Source organism: Lygodium microphyllum, chromosome 24 (genome assembly GCF_053477565.2).
Source record: "Lygodium microphyllum isolate KBCC chromosome 24, Lygodium_microphyllum_v1.1.10, whole genome shotgun sequence".
Classification (NCBI taxonomy): domain Eukaryota; kingdom Viridiplantae; phylum Streptophyta; class Polypodiopsida; order Schizaeales; family Lygodiaceae; genus Lygodium; species Lygodium microphyllum.
The window spans coordinates 44,050,645-44,064,729 of NC_141158.1; positions in this window are offsets into that span (position 1 = coordinate 44,050,645).

Below are 14,085 nucleotides of genomic sequence, written 5' to 3' on the forward strand. Positions count from 1 at the left end.
TGGGAAAACTTCTTACCCGTTGCTTGCTTGCTCAAATCTTGCTTTTTCTCCTTCACTTCAGCCTTCAAAATCATTCTCTCTCAGTGGCACAGCTCTAATACCATATGAAGAATCGTGTGGTGGGGGGGATTTGCTTGAGCTACTGCACCAAACACACATTGTATACACAAGATGAAGCTCACTCAAGAACACAAGAAGAGAGATGGAGGCCAAAACATTTTCTTGCTGATTTCTTCTTCTTCTTTCACATAGTATACAATGTACACAAAGTATAGATAAGATACAACATAAAGAAAAGTGTCCTTCTAAGTCAAATAGTGCATAATCGACTGTACTAATCGACTAGCACTATATCTTTGCCAGCTGTAGGTAAGTGTAACAAACTAAATATAATAAGTGATAAGTCAGTGGCCATGTGAGTGTCATAATGACCACCAACGTGCTAAGTGTAGACGTGCGGACCCATCTAGCTAGGTGGAGGTCCATCATCAATGTCTGCACGTGTTGAGCTTGGAATCTCAACAAAACCTGCAAAAAATGTTTTCAAACACAAAATTTCCCACTTCTTGGGTTGTGATCCTACTAGTTGCTAAACCCTCTGCTCACTTTGTCATGTTGTCTACACCTATTATGATGTATTCCTTGCTAGACTGAGTTCATGGGAGTGGCCCTATTACATCAATCTCCCATTTCTCAAATGGGGCATATGTAGTTATGGGATTTTGTTCCTCATGCACTAGTTTCCTTGGTTTGGCCTTTTGGCACGCATCACAAGTATGGCACCAATGTTGCACATCTCGATGTAGATTAGGCCACACAAAACTAGCTTGGAGAATCTTTCTACAGGTTATTTCTTGAGTAAAATGTCTGCCACAAACCCCCTCATGGCAGCTCTTAATCACATCCATAATCTCATTTGCTGTTGGCACCCTTCTAAGCACTACATCCTTTCCTATGCAGTACAACACATCATTTATCAAGCGGTATTTAGTGGCCTTAGTAACCAACCACCTTTTTTGAGTCTTACTCATATGTGTAAGTGCCTCACCATGCTCAAGAAAATAAAGCACATCTTGTAGTTGAAACTTACCCTGAAACAAGGGGAGCTTTATTGCAATGATGCCCACCATTACCTCTTTCAAATTTTCAGCTGCTAGAGCATTTGTGTCACCGTTTGTGTGCCTTGGCACAAAATAGATTTGGGCTTTCTGTAGCTTCCTCATGAGAGTTTTAGCTTCTCTCATTTTCACGGCTAAGTTATCATTTTTACAAGCCCAAATTCCTTTCATTTGCTTAAAAATTAGCATAGAATCCCTAAAAACATTAATTCAAGTGACACCATGTGAGGGACACCACCTCAAACCTAAAAGCAAGGCTTGATATTTTGCCTCATTGTTCGAATGGACATCCTCCAAGCTGATACCTTCTCCATAAAGTTTGTCACCTTCAAGACTGAACACCACTATTCTTGCTGCCGCTCCGTCTTTAATATGCTTGTAGGCCCTATCAAAGTAGAGGGCATGGGCATTCTCCACCCATCGTGGGTCCTCAAGAGGAGGTGTCTCCTCTTTTACCTTTCCCTTCTCTTTTTCCTTCTTTTGATGGTATCTATGGGTCAACAAATTAGGTAGGTAGGATCGAGTAGAGTCCTCCACCTTGAAGGTGTAGTCAAACTCTTGGAGTTGTATCACCCACTTAGCAATTCTGACTGAAACATCCATGTGATGTAAGGCATAGGGAAAATGCTTTTTTGTCATGATCATTATGAAGGTCCTAAGGAGAAGATAAGGACAAAACCTTTATACAGCAAACATTGGAGACAAAACCATCACCTCCACCATCTTGTACCCTCGTTTTGATGCTATCATTAATCTATTAGAAAAGTAAACCGGCATCATCAGGCCAGTTTTAGTATCCTTTTGTATTAGTGTTGCCCCTAGAGCATCTTCCCCAAAACTCAGGTTGACAAAAAACTCTTGATCTCAGCAAGGCTATAAAATTATGGGAAGGGTGCTGAGAGCTTTCTTCACCTGATGAAAGCACCTTTGGCTTTCGTCACTCTACAGAAGCTCCTCATAGTGGGTCAACTGTTGTAGTGGAAATACTAATTGGGAGAGGAGATGAATGAGCCACCCCATATATCACACCTTCGGAATGAAAGAGGTTAGTTGCTTTACAAAATATTGTGACGGCACCACCAATAGGGTCTTAATTTTGTTTGGCTCCACTTCAATGCCCCTCTCATTTACGACATGCCCTAACAAAGCTACACTACTTTCACCAATACGCACTTCTCATGGTTTAGCTATCCTCCCATTTGTGCGAGGCGGTTGAAACATTCGCCCACCTTCCCTGATGTAGAGCCTTAGAACTATAAATACAAAAATCATCAATAAATACCGTGATGGACTTACCAAAATATGACTGGAAGACATAATTCATGAATCGCTAGAAGGTAGCTGGGGCATTTGTTAATCCAAAAGGCATTACTTTGTAAGAAAAACACCCCCAAGGCGTGATGAAGGTGGTCTTTTGTTGATCCTCCTTATCTATTTGGATCTGGAAATAACCTGAATACCCATCACAAATAGTGTATCTCTCATGCCCGACCATCTCGTTGAGTATTTCATCCTGAAAGGGAAGAGGGAATTGATCTCTCTTTGTTGCAGCATTTAGCAGCTTGTAGTCCACACAAATCCACCATTTTTTGTTCTTGGGTGTCACCGCTACAAATGAAACCCACTCTGAGTCCCCTACTAGATAGATGAAACTTGCCTTCAAAAGTCGCTACACCTCAGTGATGAATAGAACATTTTGTTAAACTACTCCCAACCATCGTAGGCGCTCCACCACTGGCCTTGTTCCATTTTTAGATTAATGTGATATTGTATTGATGTCACACGTGTGATGTATTCATAATCAGAAATAGAAAGTGTAGAGTGTTTTATCACCACTTCCATGTAGGCTACCTTCTTCTCAGCTGATAGATCCTTAGCCAATATTTTTTTAAACCCCTCCTTCACGACCTTTGGAAGCTGCTGCGGAATTTCACTACTAGAAGGCCCTTTCAATGTAATCCCCATCACTTCTAGATAGCTTTCTTCCTCCTCATTAGAAGAGTCACCCTCTGTCATAGATGACCAATCCTCACTAGAAATCCATTCATCAGTGGTGTCTCTAACACAAGATCCTCTTGTCGGCCCTCCTTCATGTTGTAGATAGTGCTCTTTCATTTTTTCTGCAGCCCCTTCTATGGCCTTAGCTCTAAGGTCCCTGTCTCCCAATCTTATATGGCTTTCATTCCCATTAGCCATGGTCGCCCAAGAATGAGTGGATAGCCATCCCCTTTCACTAGCATCACATACATGTCAAGCTTCCATCGCACTCCACACACTTTTACCTTGACTTTCTTTATAACTCCAAAACAATTTATTACTACATTGTTAAACATTTTGGCCCCAAATTCAGTAGTTTCACTTACCTCTAATCCCAAACAATGTATCAACTTTTCTGTCATGACAAAAATATTTGCACCTCCATCCACATATGTCTTTGATACTGTAACGTTCTAATTTTTTTCTTCGTGTGAACTACGTCGTATAGGAAATGGGATAATGATGTAACATCTTGAAAATTTATTAAGGTTAGTGGGAAATTTTTTTGCTTATCTTCCCGTCGGCGACGATCGTGCTAGAGGGGCAAAGGGGAATAGAAGGTCTAGCAAGCTCCTCCCTGGAGCTTGCTCTCCCTTAATGCCATGCCAATTGACATGAAGGAGAGGGAGGATCCCCCTCCCCTCCCCTATTTAAACCCTGGGCCGCTTGGTGAAGAAAGGAAGGGAGTGCTGCCACCACTCTGATGCAGTCAACGTGAGAGAAGAGAGGGCCTACTACTACCATGAGGGGACGAAGGAAGACGAAAGCGGGAGGCCACCACGACGCCACTCTGATCAATGAGTGAGAGAGACAGTGCTTGAGGGAGGGAAGAAAAAGAAGAGAGGAGACGGCCTGCTGTTGTTGTGAGGGATCGAGAGGGCTTCCGTTGCTGCTGCAAGAGGGGAGAGGAGGCACCGGGTATCGCTAGGCTAGCATCGACCTCCGCCATCAGCCCGCGCCCAGCTGTCGAATCACCGTGAGCTTCCCCACTCCCACGTGGAGGAAGCTTTAGAAGCTTCCCGGGGGGAAGCTTCTAAAGGGCTTGATAAGCCCCCTTACAACCCCGTGTTTTAACCCCTATAAGCCCCCCTTCCCTTGGGGCTTAAAAACCTTTCACCCCCCCGTGTTTAAGCTCTATAAGCCCCCTTTTCCCCCAATAAGAGTTGGGCTTAGAGGTCTTATTACCCCCCGTGGTATTTAGTGTTTCTTAAACCCCTTTCTTTAGGCTTTGGAACCACGCCAACCCCCCTCGGTGTGTAAACCCTTAAGCCATTCCCTTGGGCATCCTGAAACCACACCCCCCCCTCGTGTTTAAACCCCTTAGCCCTTTCCTTGGCCTATGCAAAATACCCTTGGGATTTTTTTTTTTCCCACTCGCAAAAGGAAAGAGAGTGTTGAGGGTCTTTTAACACCTCCCTTTCCCACTCAAAAACCCTCGTAAGGGATTCCACACCTTGTTATTCCCCGTTCATGTGAGTCCTTACAAAAGCCATTAAGCCTTCCCCATGGCTTAATGGGTCTTAGTCGTGAAAGATTCTGAAACACCCCTTTTGAATTCCCGACTCCAAGGAGGAAGCCTTCTAAAACTGCTTTCGAACACCCCTTTTGAATTTCCGACTCCACGAAGGAAGCCTTCTAAAACTGCTTTCGACAGACGGTGCAAGTTATTGCAAAAGAGAGCCATGGTGGAATATCAAAAAGGAGTTGTAAAGCTGCTTCCATGGTGGAAATGCCTCCTAAGAAAGTCCAAGGCGCAGTCGCGGGAGGGTTGTCTCCCAGCATCCACGTGGATATCTCACCCCAAGCCCAAGTTTTCCTTCCTAATTTTTATTTGATATTGTTATAATTCTATCATGCAAGGTTAATTGTTAGATATCAGATATAAATTTTGTCCTAAATGCTCACGATGAAGGAACTTAGTCATTAATGCTTCAATAAAACATGCAAAATAAAGGAAGCATAAATGCATTTCTAGCAAATAGCTTTATGCATTGAAATGAATTATAATCTAGATTATTGTCCATTAAAATAGTATACTTTGTTTGAGCCTAGAAGTATAAACTGCTTATCACACTATTAATCCATATCTTCTTCGCAATGAATCATCATGAAAAGTGCAAGCATGAAATGATTCTTATGATGCATAAACTCTAGGAAAATATCGTTTGTCAACTGCATAAATTATCAAGTAAAAGGTTGCTTGTTTAGCATGAATTTTGTTCACAAAGTATAGGAAGATTAGTTGGAATTAACCTAACCTATGCCTGGCCTTAATTAATCAATAAGTTAAGGTTGAAAAATTAATTTACGCATAGACAATGAGTCATGTGGAAATGATCACGTAATTATTTTCTAGAGTTAACCAAATTGGTATGAACCTAAAACACCTAAACCACGGAGTACTCGTTTAGAAAGAGTTGAATTCCAAGAAATTCACTAGGAAATTAACACGTGACCTAATCGTTACGTATCGCTAAAGTTGAAACTCCTATACCTTAAGTACTTACCCACATTCACTAAATGTAGGGGACAGTGAAATGAAATTGGAAAGTGAGTTAGGGTTTGTCCCTAAGAATCTTACAAGATGAAACTTGGAAACCCTAGGTCTAACGACGTCAGCTTAGTAACCTGAAACAAATTGTTTCGTGACTCCATCGTTGCATAGTTTGATGTGACACTTGGGTAACAAGTGCGGAGTCATATGATCTTGTGATTGGATCACAAGGGAATGGCCAAATTCTCGCAACGAGGATGGCAAGTCCTTACGCAAGTTATCTTGCAAGAGGATGAATAATCATCCTAATTTAGTATCTTTCTTGAGTAAAGAAGGTTGATTAGAAACTAAAGACTAGCCGATAAACTGACATAACTGATGAACCTAAGGTTTGACCAAGTCGGGTTAATAGGGTACGCCCTAACCCAGGATATAGGGGATCTTGCCAAGTTGCAAGTCATCCCGGATCGAGTGCTGGTTGCATTCGAAAGGAAGGATTCATTCCTTAGCAGTTTGCCAACAAAAACGATCAATGGATGAGAGCGGAATTTTGGTGTTGGAAAGTGCTTAAAAATAGCTAAAAATTATGCATATCAAGGAAAAAATATTCACCGTCAAAGGCGGCGGCTCGATCTAGGACAATTGTAAGCACCAAAGTGCTTTAAAGGTGCCCGAGCGACACTTGTTGATTTTTCATAATTTTTCAGAAAGTCGTGCAGGTTGACATGAGCTACTGGCCAATGCGAGATGCCAAGCCGGACGCCCAGGATTTTTCAGAGTTCAATTCCGAGTCCGGACGGGGAAATGGCCAAGGAAACGGTCAAGATGCGAAGAGGTGGACATTAGAGTGGCCAAAGTGGGCATGACCTTTGGGAGCCCAATTTGAAAATGCCACATGAAATGTTGGAGAGAAATCGTGGAGAGAGAGAGAGGAGAAGTTGACGCCTGCTTGCACCGAAAAATGCGCCAAGAAGATGGAGAGGGAGGATGCAGCCTGCAAACAACCTACCCGAGTGATCATTGCCCTTGCTTCCTCTCTGCCTGCTGACTCTATCGCCGCCCTTCGCCCGTCAATTGGTGGCCTGAATGCTGAGATAGAAATCTAGTCTTTCTCTCTCCTCTCTCTCTCTCTTCTAAGGGGGAATTTATGTGGGAAGAGAAAGGAAGAAGAAAGAATGGTGGAGGCTTGTCCGGCATCGATCGGATTGCTCCACGGGCTGGAAATGGTGACTTGTGACCATCATGAGCATGAAGTGCTACTGATTTTCAAATTTGCAGCCATGGACATGAAACCTAAAACACGCAAATAAGCGGTAATTCAATTTTTTCAAAGGAAATTTGAGATTTCATGGCTTTTGATTGATAAAATGTTGTTCATGTGGGCTAAAAATTGTTTATGTTGCTGTTTTCCATGAGTACTTGTTAATCATAATCAGAAAATCAGAAAAACATGCATCTTGTGGGTCAAAATAATACACTAAAACACGTAAAATATGGAAAATCAAGGGAAAATGATGGTTTTGAGCATAAAAATGGAGGAATAAATAGGAATACCAACTAAATTTTCATTTTTGTTGCAAGAAGAAACTAAGGGCCACAGCCCATAACCTATTTTGAATTTTTAGTAATTAAATAATGCAAAAAATAAGGAAAAATACAAGGAAAATAGAGAAAAACCACAAAAAATAGGGGAAAAATGCATTTTGGGTGCTGAAAATTAATAAAAATTAAGAACAATGTTCGTGAATGTTTGTGGGGACTGAAGCATGAGGATTTGCCTCAGTTTAGCCCCACCTTCTTGTTCTAGTGTGTTTTTTCCGCTTTTTACACATAAAATGATGGCCAAATGCCTTATAAATCTATACAACAATGCAACATTTGATCGATGGGAGGGTAGAGTGGTTAAAATGTGTCTAAATGCGGAGTAAAATGATGAAAAGATTGCTGGATTTTTTTTGCATGCCATATAGGTCGGTGAATAATTATAGAATGAGAGCCTAGTAGCACGAGGGTTTCCTCGGTGCTAGGTTCGTGCAACGTCGCATAAGAACGGTAGTTGAAAATCATTGAAAGGATGTTTTTCACATGTGCACAATATTGATTTTATAATTGTTTGAGCACTTGGCATCCACAATATGCATAAATGATGGAAATATTTAAAGGTATCAGAAATCCTGGATGCACAGCAATTGCTTTCATTAGGACCTTGACCCACGTTGAGTGAGAGACAGGATACCCTAAGCCATAGGCTAGTCGTGGGGTCTAGGGGAAAGAGAAGTAATGACAATGGTACATTCCTGTATACGATTAAATGGTACCTTGAGTGGATTTTGTACGAAATGTTTATATGTTGAGCGACGCATCGAGGGGCCAATCCCCAAGGTGTAGGAGAGTCGCAGAGGGGTGGCGGCACTCAGCCGTTGGAGGACCCCCTATATCTGTGCTTCGTGCCATTAGGCAATGTGTGAGGGACTCCCTCTGAGGAGTAGTGGGTGAGAGAAGAGTGGATTACAAACGACGTAATACAAACGCAAGATGTCTAGGAAGGCAATGTATATGTCATCAACGCTCCTGGCCACGAGGCCATGGGGTTGTTGAGCGCGTGAGATAGAGGTCCGGCTAGTGCACGAGCGAGTGCCGGCCTGTTCTAGGTTCCATCAATGGAAATGTTTGTGCTTGCTACAGATTCTAGAGCATCTTTTGGCTTTGTTTGATCAATGAATTAAAAGATAATTGGATATCTATACTTCAGGTTGAAGACCTGAAGGGAGAGGCAGCTTTAGTTACCCCCGACTGCCTGTCTGACCCTAAACAAGGGGGTTGTTAGCCGCACCAGGCATGTGGACCGAACCCTCCGCGAGAGGTCTCTCCGTTGATCGCTACTTGGAGCAGGAGGTTGCTTGGGTGCCAAGGGGGGCTCTGGCCGTAAATCCCTCACCTTCCGGGCCCTGCACAAGAGGCTAACGTGACTCGGGATTGGATCTTGAGGCCCGCATACTAGTCTACGGGCGGAAACTTGGATTAGTGATCCCCGTGGATTCCTGGATAGCCTTCGGGTGGATTGTGGGTAAGCCTATGGGCTGGACTCTTTGTATTTCAAAGATAAATATGATAACCTGTTAATAAGGAACTTGTCTCATATTGTTTTTTTATGTCAAGTGATAAGATTACGTGAAGGAACCAGTGCCTAACGGGTTAATTAAAGAAGCTGGTTGTTACATGTCCAACTAATGTGTTAGGTAATTAAATAACTAAAACAACCCAAGGAAAGTGCGGAGGATGGGCCATAGGTCCATCCTACGGATGGGTGGTCCCGGTTGGCCGAGAAATTTTCTCAAATCACAATGGACAGCAGGAAGATCGTCAAAGAATACGAACAACAAAAGCGTTGACCTAGAGTTATGATTAAACCCGATTTACGTTGTTTTAGGGGATCGGAATGGGACTCTGCCTTATGGCAGAGAGGTTGAGGTTTACATCCCTCTCATTTCCCATTCTCCTTGAACCAAGTGCAGCGTGAATCCGCTTCGGACCTGGCGTTTCTACGTAAAGTAGTTCGCTTGGGTCCGACGCTAGTTGCCGTTAGGAAATGACCAATAAAGAAAATAGGTCGATCCTAAGTGGGAATTACCGAAATACTTCCGCTATGTGGCAAATGCGGAAAGCCCTAGATCGCAAACCCCGTAACATCCCATGGGAGTGTGGGGCGGAGCTTTCTAGACATCCTTTCCGAGGGACTACTAAGACGTGTCCTGAAGATACAAGTGGACATGTTACAGTTGGTATATCAGAGCCGACAAACAACGGAATTGTTTTTATGAAATCTTAATAAGTTGAAGTAAAGAAAATGTTGTTGTTCCAAACATTTCCTTACTTCCAATGTTGTCATGTAGAATTACGAAGCATGGAACAAGTTCTTAGTATTTCGAATCATGTTTATGACTGCAATGCATTCCCCGCATTATCGAAAAAGGGTTGAGATGATGAACATCCTAGAGAAAATCTATAATCCATCACCTTTGTACATGGAACGAAGATGGACGGGTGCTTCAGGAATCTACTATATAGCCACCCACCGGTTTGCTTACCTACAAACCAACCTAAAAAGGATCAAGTGGTTGGAAGACCTGAAAGTCGTGAAGTTGTTCATTTTTGTGGAAGGTCACGTAAACTCAACTTTACATATTCGAGGTTGGAGGGTTGAGATAAACTCATATGTATATGAGGAAGTAACCCGTGTAATCCCCGCCGACAGGATTAAAGTGTTGGGCCGCCATGAAAAGAATGGGTTCCAAAGGAAAGGATACCCTGAACTTCCAATGACTTACCGATTCTTGAAGATCCATGACCCGAAACCATACTATTATACAGTTCCTATAAATAAATGTAATACAACGTTGTTCTCCCCAAACTAAATGTAACAGTTTGCTTATCATCGCAAGAAATGTTGTATTCCGAAAAGGCTATGCCCATATAAATACAAATAAGACTTCTTTTTATCAATGTCTGATTGTACATAAGAATTGATAAAAAGTTAAGTAGTTACATTGCTTACGTGATAGCAGAATTGAAGATGTAATATAAATCAATAACGATTATCGTATAATAATGTTAAGAAACCTTTATCCAGGCACAACCCCAGGTACAGGTTCCTAGTTCGCCTCCTACATCAAATACTACTGTAATCCAGGAGAAGAAGTATCTTCTCAAGCAGATCAAGCCGCCCGATTTTAACGGGAGAGGGAGGTCCGTCCAAGCTAACGCTGAAATTTGGATTGAATCCATGGAGGATAACTTTAAAGCAGCCGGTACTACACCCGCCAATCAAGCTATGCTCACCAAGCTAAAGCTCACCGGCGAAGCCAGGCTTTGGTGGAAGCAATGGTGCAGGGATCAAGGGATTGCGGAGGGATCCATTGCCTGGGAGAAGCTGAAGAAAGCCGTGTAGGGAAGATACTTGCCACTTGCATATCCCACGCAGAAAATGAATGAGTTCTACGAGCTAAAACAACTAGGATTCACTCTTGACGCATACTATTCCAAATTTGTCTCACTTCTTAAGTATGCGCCACAGATGGACATGACACAGCAGGTGTCCAAAATTTGTGCAGATTTAAATCCACCAGTAAATACCCGCCTCGAATCTATGCATCCATTAGATCTTCAGGATGCACTCATTTGAGCGGTGCCTATAATTTAGGAGGTGCAGTCTAGACCAAGGGGTAACAAAGCTTGGTCTTATAATGACCCGAACAGAGGAGCATTCAGACCTCAGATAAAGAGAGTTCAAGGTCATAATCAGGGACAAAGAAAGAAAGCAAGGTCTAATAACGTCAACAACTTTGTTCCTACTCAAAGCAATGGCCGAAACCTCTGTTTTTTCCACTGTAGCGAACCCGGTCACTTCAAGAGGCAATGTCCCAAGCTTGGTGGAGGACATCGCCAAGCACCTTTCCAAGGAACAGGCCGTGGTCAAGGAGTCGCTACCTGAGGCAGAGGAAGAACCGCCTGCGTTGCCAATAGGCAATTGTGTGAAGAAGAAGAAGAAGAAGATCCAACCATGGAAGTAAAGTTCGAAAGGGCGACAGTCCATGCCGCTCTATACAAGAAAGGCCCGAATCACCAAATCTTGGTGATTCAAACACCGTCGGACTATCAAGGTAAAAGTTTCAAGACCTTGATTGATTGTGGCAGTACACATTCCTTTATCTCACCAATTTGTTAGATATTATGTAGGTAGAAGACTGCGGCCTGGTGGCTCATAACGTTGTGTGGATGAAGCAGAGTGGTCCATGTTGGAAAGAAGTACATGTGAAGGTGGGTGCGCCATCGTGTGCATGGTGATTGTAGACGTAGCAGGATAGGGCACGGGGATAGTGTACGAGCCGTAGGTGGGCGACATTGGGCCTGTGGATGAGAACGGTGTACTAATCATGGTCATTCGTGCGGTGCGTGTCCCAATTGGTTGCCATGGTTTTAAGGCAGAGTGTGAGAGGGAATTGTGGGAATGGTTCAGGGTGACAGGTTTAACCACAAGCGAGACAAGCTTCCTAGGGTTGTCTTGCTCTTGATGTGCCCTGAAGTATTGTAGGTGATGCTAGGGGGCTAGGGGACTAGAGATGGGGCTAGCCGACCAAGGTTAGTGGATGCACCTAATTTGAGGACCCCTAGGTGCGGTGATGTACTCGTGGGTGCTTTTTTTTTCTTTTTTTTTTGCCACAGTACAACCATTGCAACATGCGGGGGCTATGAGCCTTTCAATGGGTCGGGACATGTCAAGCCTCGGAGGCGCGTGAAAATGGATATGACCGTGATGAATTTTCCCTAGCCTCGTTGTTAGGGGAGCCATTTTTTTGATATCGATACGATTGCAGCGCCCCCATCGTGAGTGTAGAGTGTGACCCAAGAAGAGAGTGTAGCCCATAACTACGCGTGGGTTCGTGCAATGTGGGCACTCGCGAGGGTGATTGTTCGTGTTCAATAGCGTGACTTTGTTGCGGTTAGTGCACAGTCGTGGTTTTGCAATGACCGATGCGTTGAACATGTTTGCACAAAGACCTATGTTATCTTGCATCCACTTGTCACATCGTGAGAGCACACGCTTGATTTCGTTAAGTAATTCAACAGATGTAGTTATGTTAAAACATGACTTTTTGAAATGCTATGATGTTAATTGCATTGCCCATGCGATCGCTTATCAAAGATGCGGCATTTATTAGCGATAGGCAAAAGAAGTTGCACAAGTGGGGAGTTTCCCTTTCACCCCCATCAAAAGACAAAAAGTTAGGTCCTGATAACTTGTCAAGCTACTTGTACATCATAGGACTTAGTCGATTTCTACTAGGCGGGGCGAGTCCGATTGGTTGGGCGACTAGGCTGGCGCTGGTGCGGGATGGTCGTGAGGTTGGGCAAGGCACATGTTGGCCGGGACATGGATGGTATAGTCCCGGGCCACCACCATTTCCAAAATGCCTTTAACTAATTCGTCGAACTCTTCCCTGTCCCTGGCCGCCTTTCCTGCCCTTGGGCATCTGGTGCTTGAGCGCTCGTGGTGGATTTGTGCAACTGGTGTTTCCACGGCTTGCATGCTTAGCTGAGCTTTGACTTTCCTGGTCTCAGGACTTTTAGGCCTTCGTCTGGGACGGTGCCATTTAGGTCTACGTTTCTTTGCATATCTCTTGAGAGTGGGTACATAGCTCACCGGTGGAGGGGCACGTGCCGCGTGCTCCCGTCGTCTGAGAAGAGCATCTCTACACGCCAGCTATCCATGGTTCTCCATGTTTTCCTACTGGGAGACCTGCAAGATGCAATCCAAGGGTTAGGCCGCGATACAGGATAAGATTGTTCGCATAGGAGGGATTTCAGTGTGGGCTGTCAAACGCATATGACTAGAAGAGAAGGTGCAACACATGTTGTACTCGTTGTAGAGGGATGGCCCCCGTAATGGTGTCCCTCTAGCCTCTAACTACTAGTAGATCTTGACTCACGCCTAGTTACATCGGTTGTTGGTGTTGCGTTTGGAGGGCTCATCCTCGAAAGGATAGGCCGGGAAGGAAAAAGTGCATAGAGAGGGACTGTGCCCTGCTTACATCATTAGGGATGTTGGTCAGGGATTTCCATGGTGGCAATGCGGGGTGCATGCCCTTTGCCCAGAGGCGGACATGATCTGGTGAAAGGGGGATCGGCCTAGCGTAGCCTGTTGGCCCCGAATCTTCTGTCTGCGCTTGGCTTTTTATTACTTGTGTGCGTTAATAATGTCTATACAGGGTGACACAAAAAACATTGTTTATATATATACATTTTTTTGAATCCCTGTCACTTCACGAGGATAGAAACCAATTGTAGAACTCGCGATTGTAGTGAAGCATGGCACACGCATCTAGTGCACGTGGCAGCTTACTCAATACTGATAGATATTTCACCACATCGAGTAGCATGGAACCTTGTCCGAGTCTACTGATGGCATGTAACTCCTCCTTAGTGAGAACCTTATCAAGCAAAGGGTTTTCTTGGCTTGGTTCAGCCAAGTTCTTGCGCCGAATGGTAGTCAGCACCACTCGAAGGGAAGTTGGTGCCACATAGGTTGGGTCTCTTTGGGATCACTATCTGGTCAATCGCTCCTGAGAGACTGTCAAGATCTGAGCCCCTAGTTCGGCCATTGCAATGCAGCTTTCACACCAACGCTACTCAAATCGACTTCGGCTTGTTGAGAGTCGCTTTAGTTGCTCTATGTTTAAGAGATTCGGTTGGCAGAGCGCCTCATTGAATGTGACAGTTAAGCGCAGTTCGTCGGCTTCCTCGCCCGAGATGAGTAGCAAGCGTTCATGCAGGAGCCTGCTATAGTTCTCGTCAAGGTGTTCCTGCTCTTCCCAAGATAAAGGAAAGGGCAAGTAGTCTCCAAGCTGCTCTTTAGGGAATGCACGCATATCATCCAGG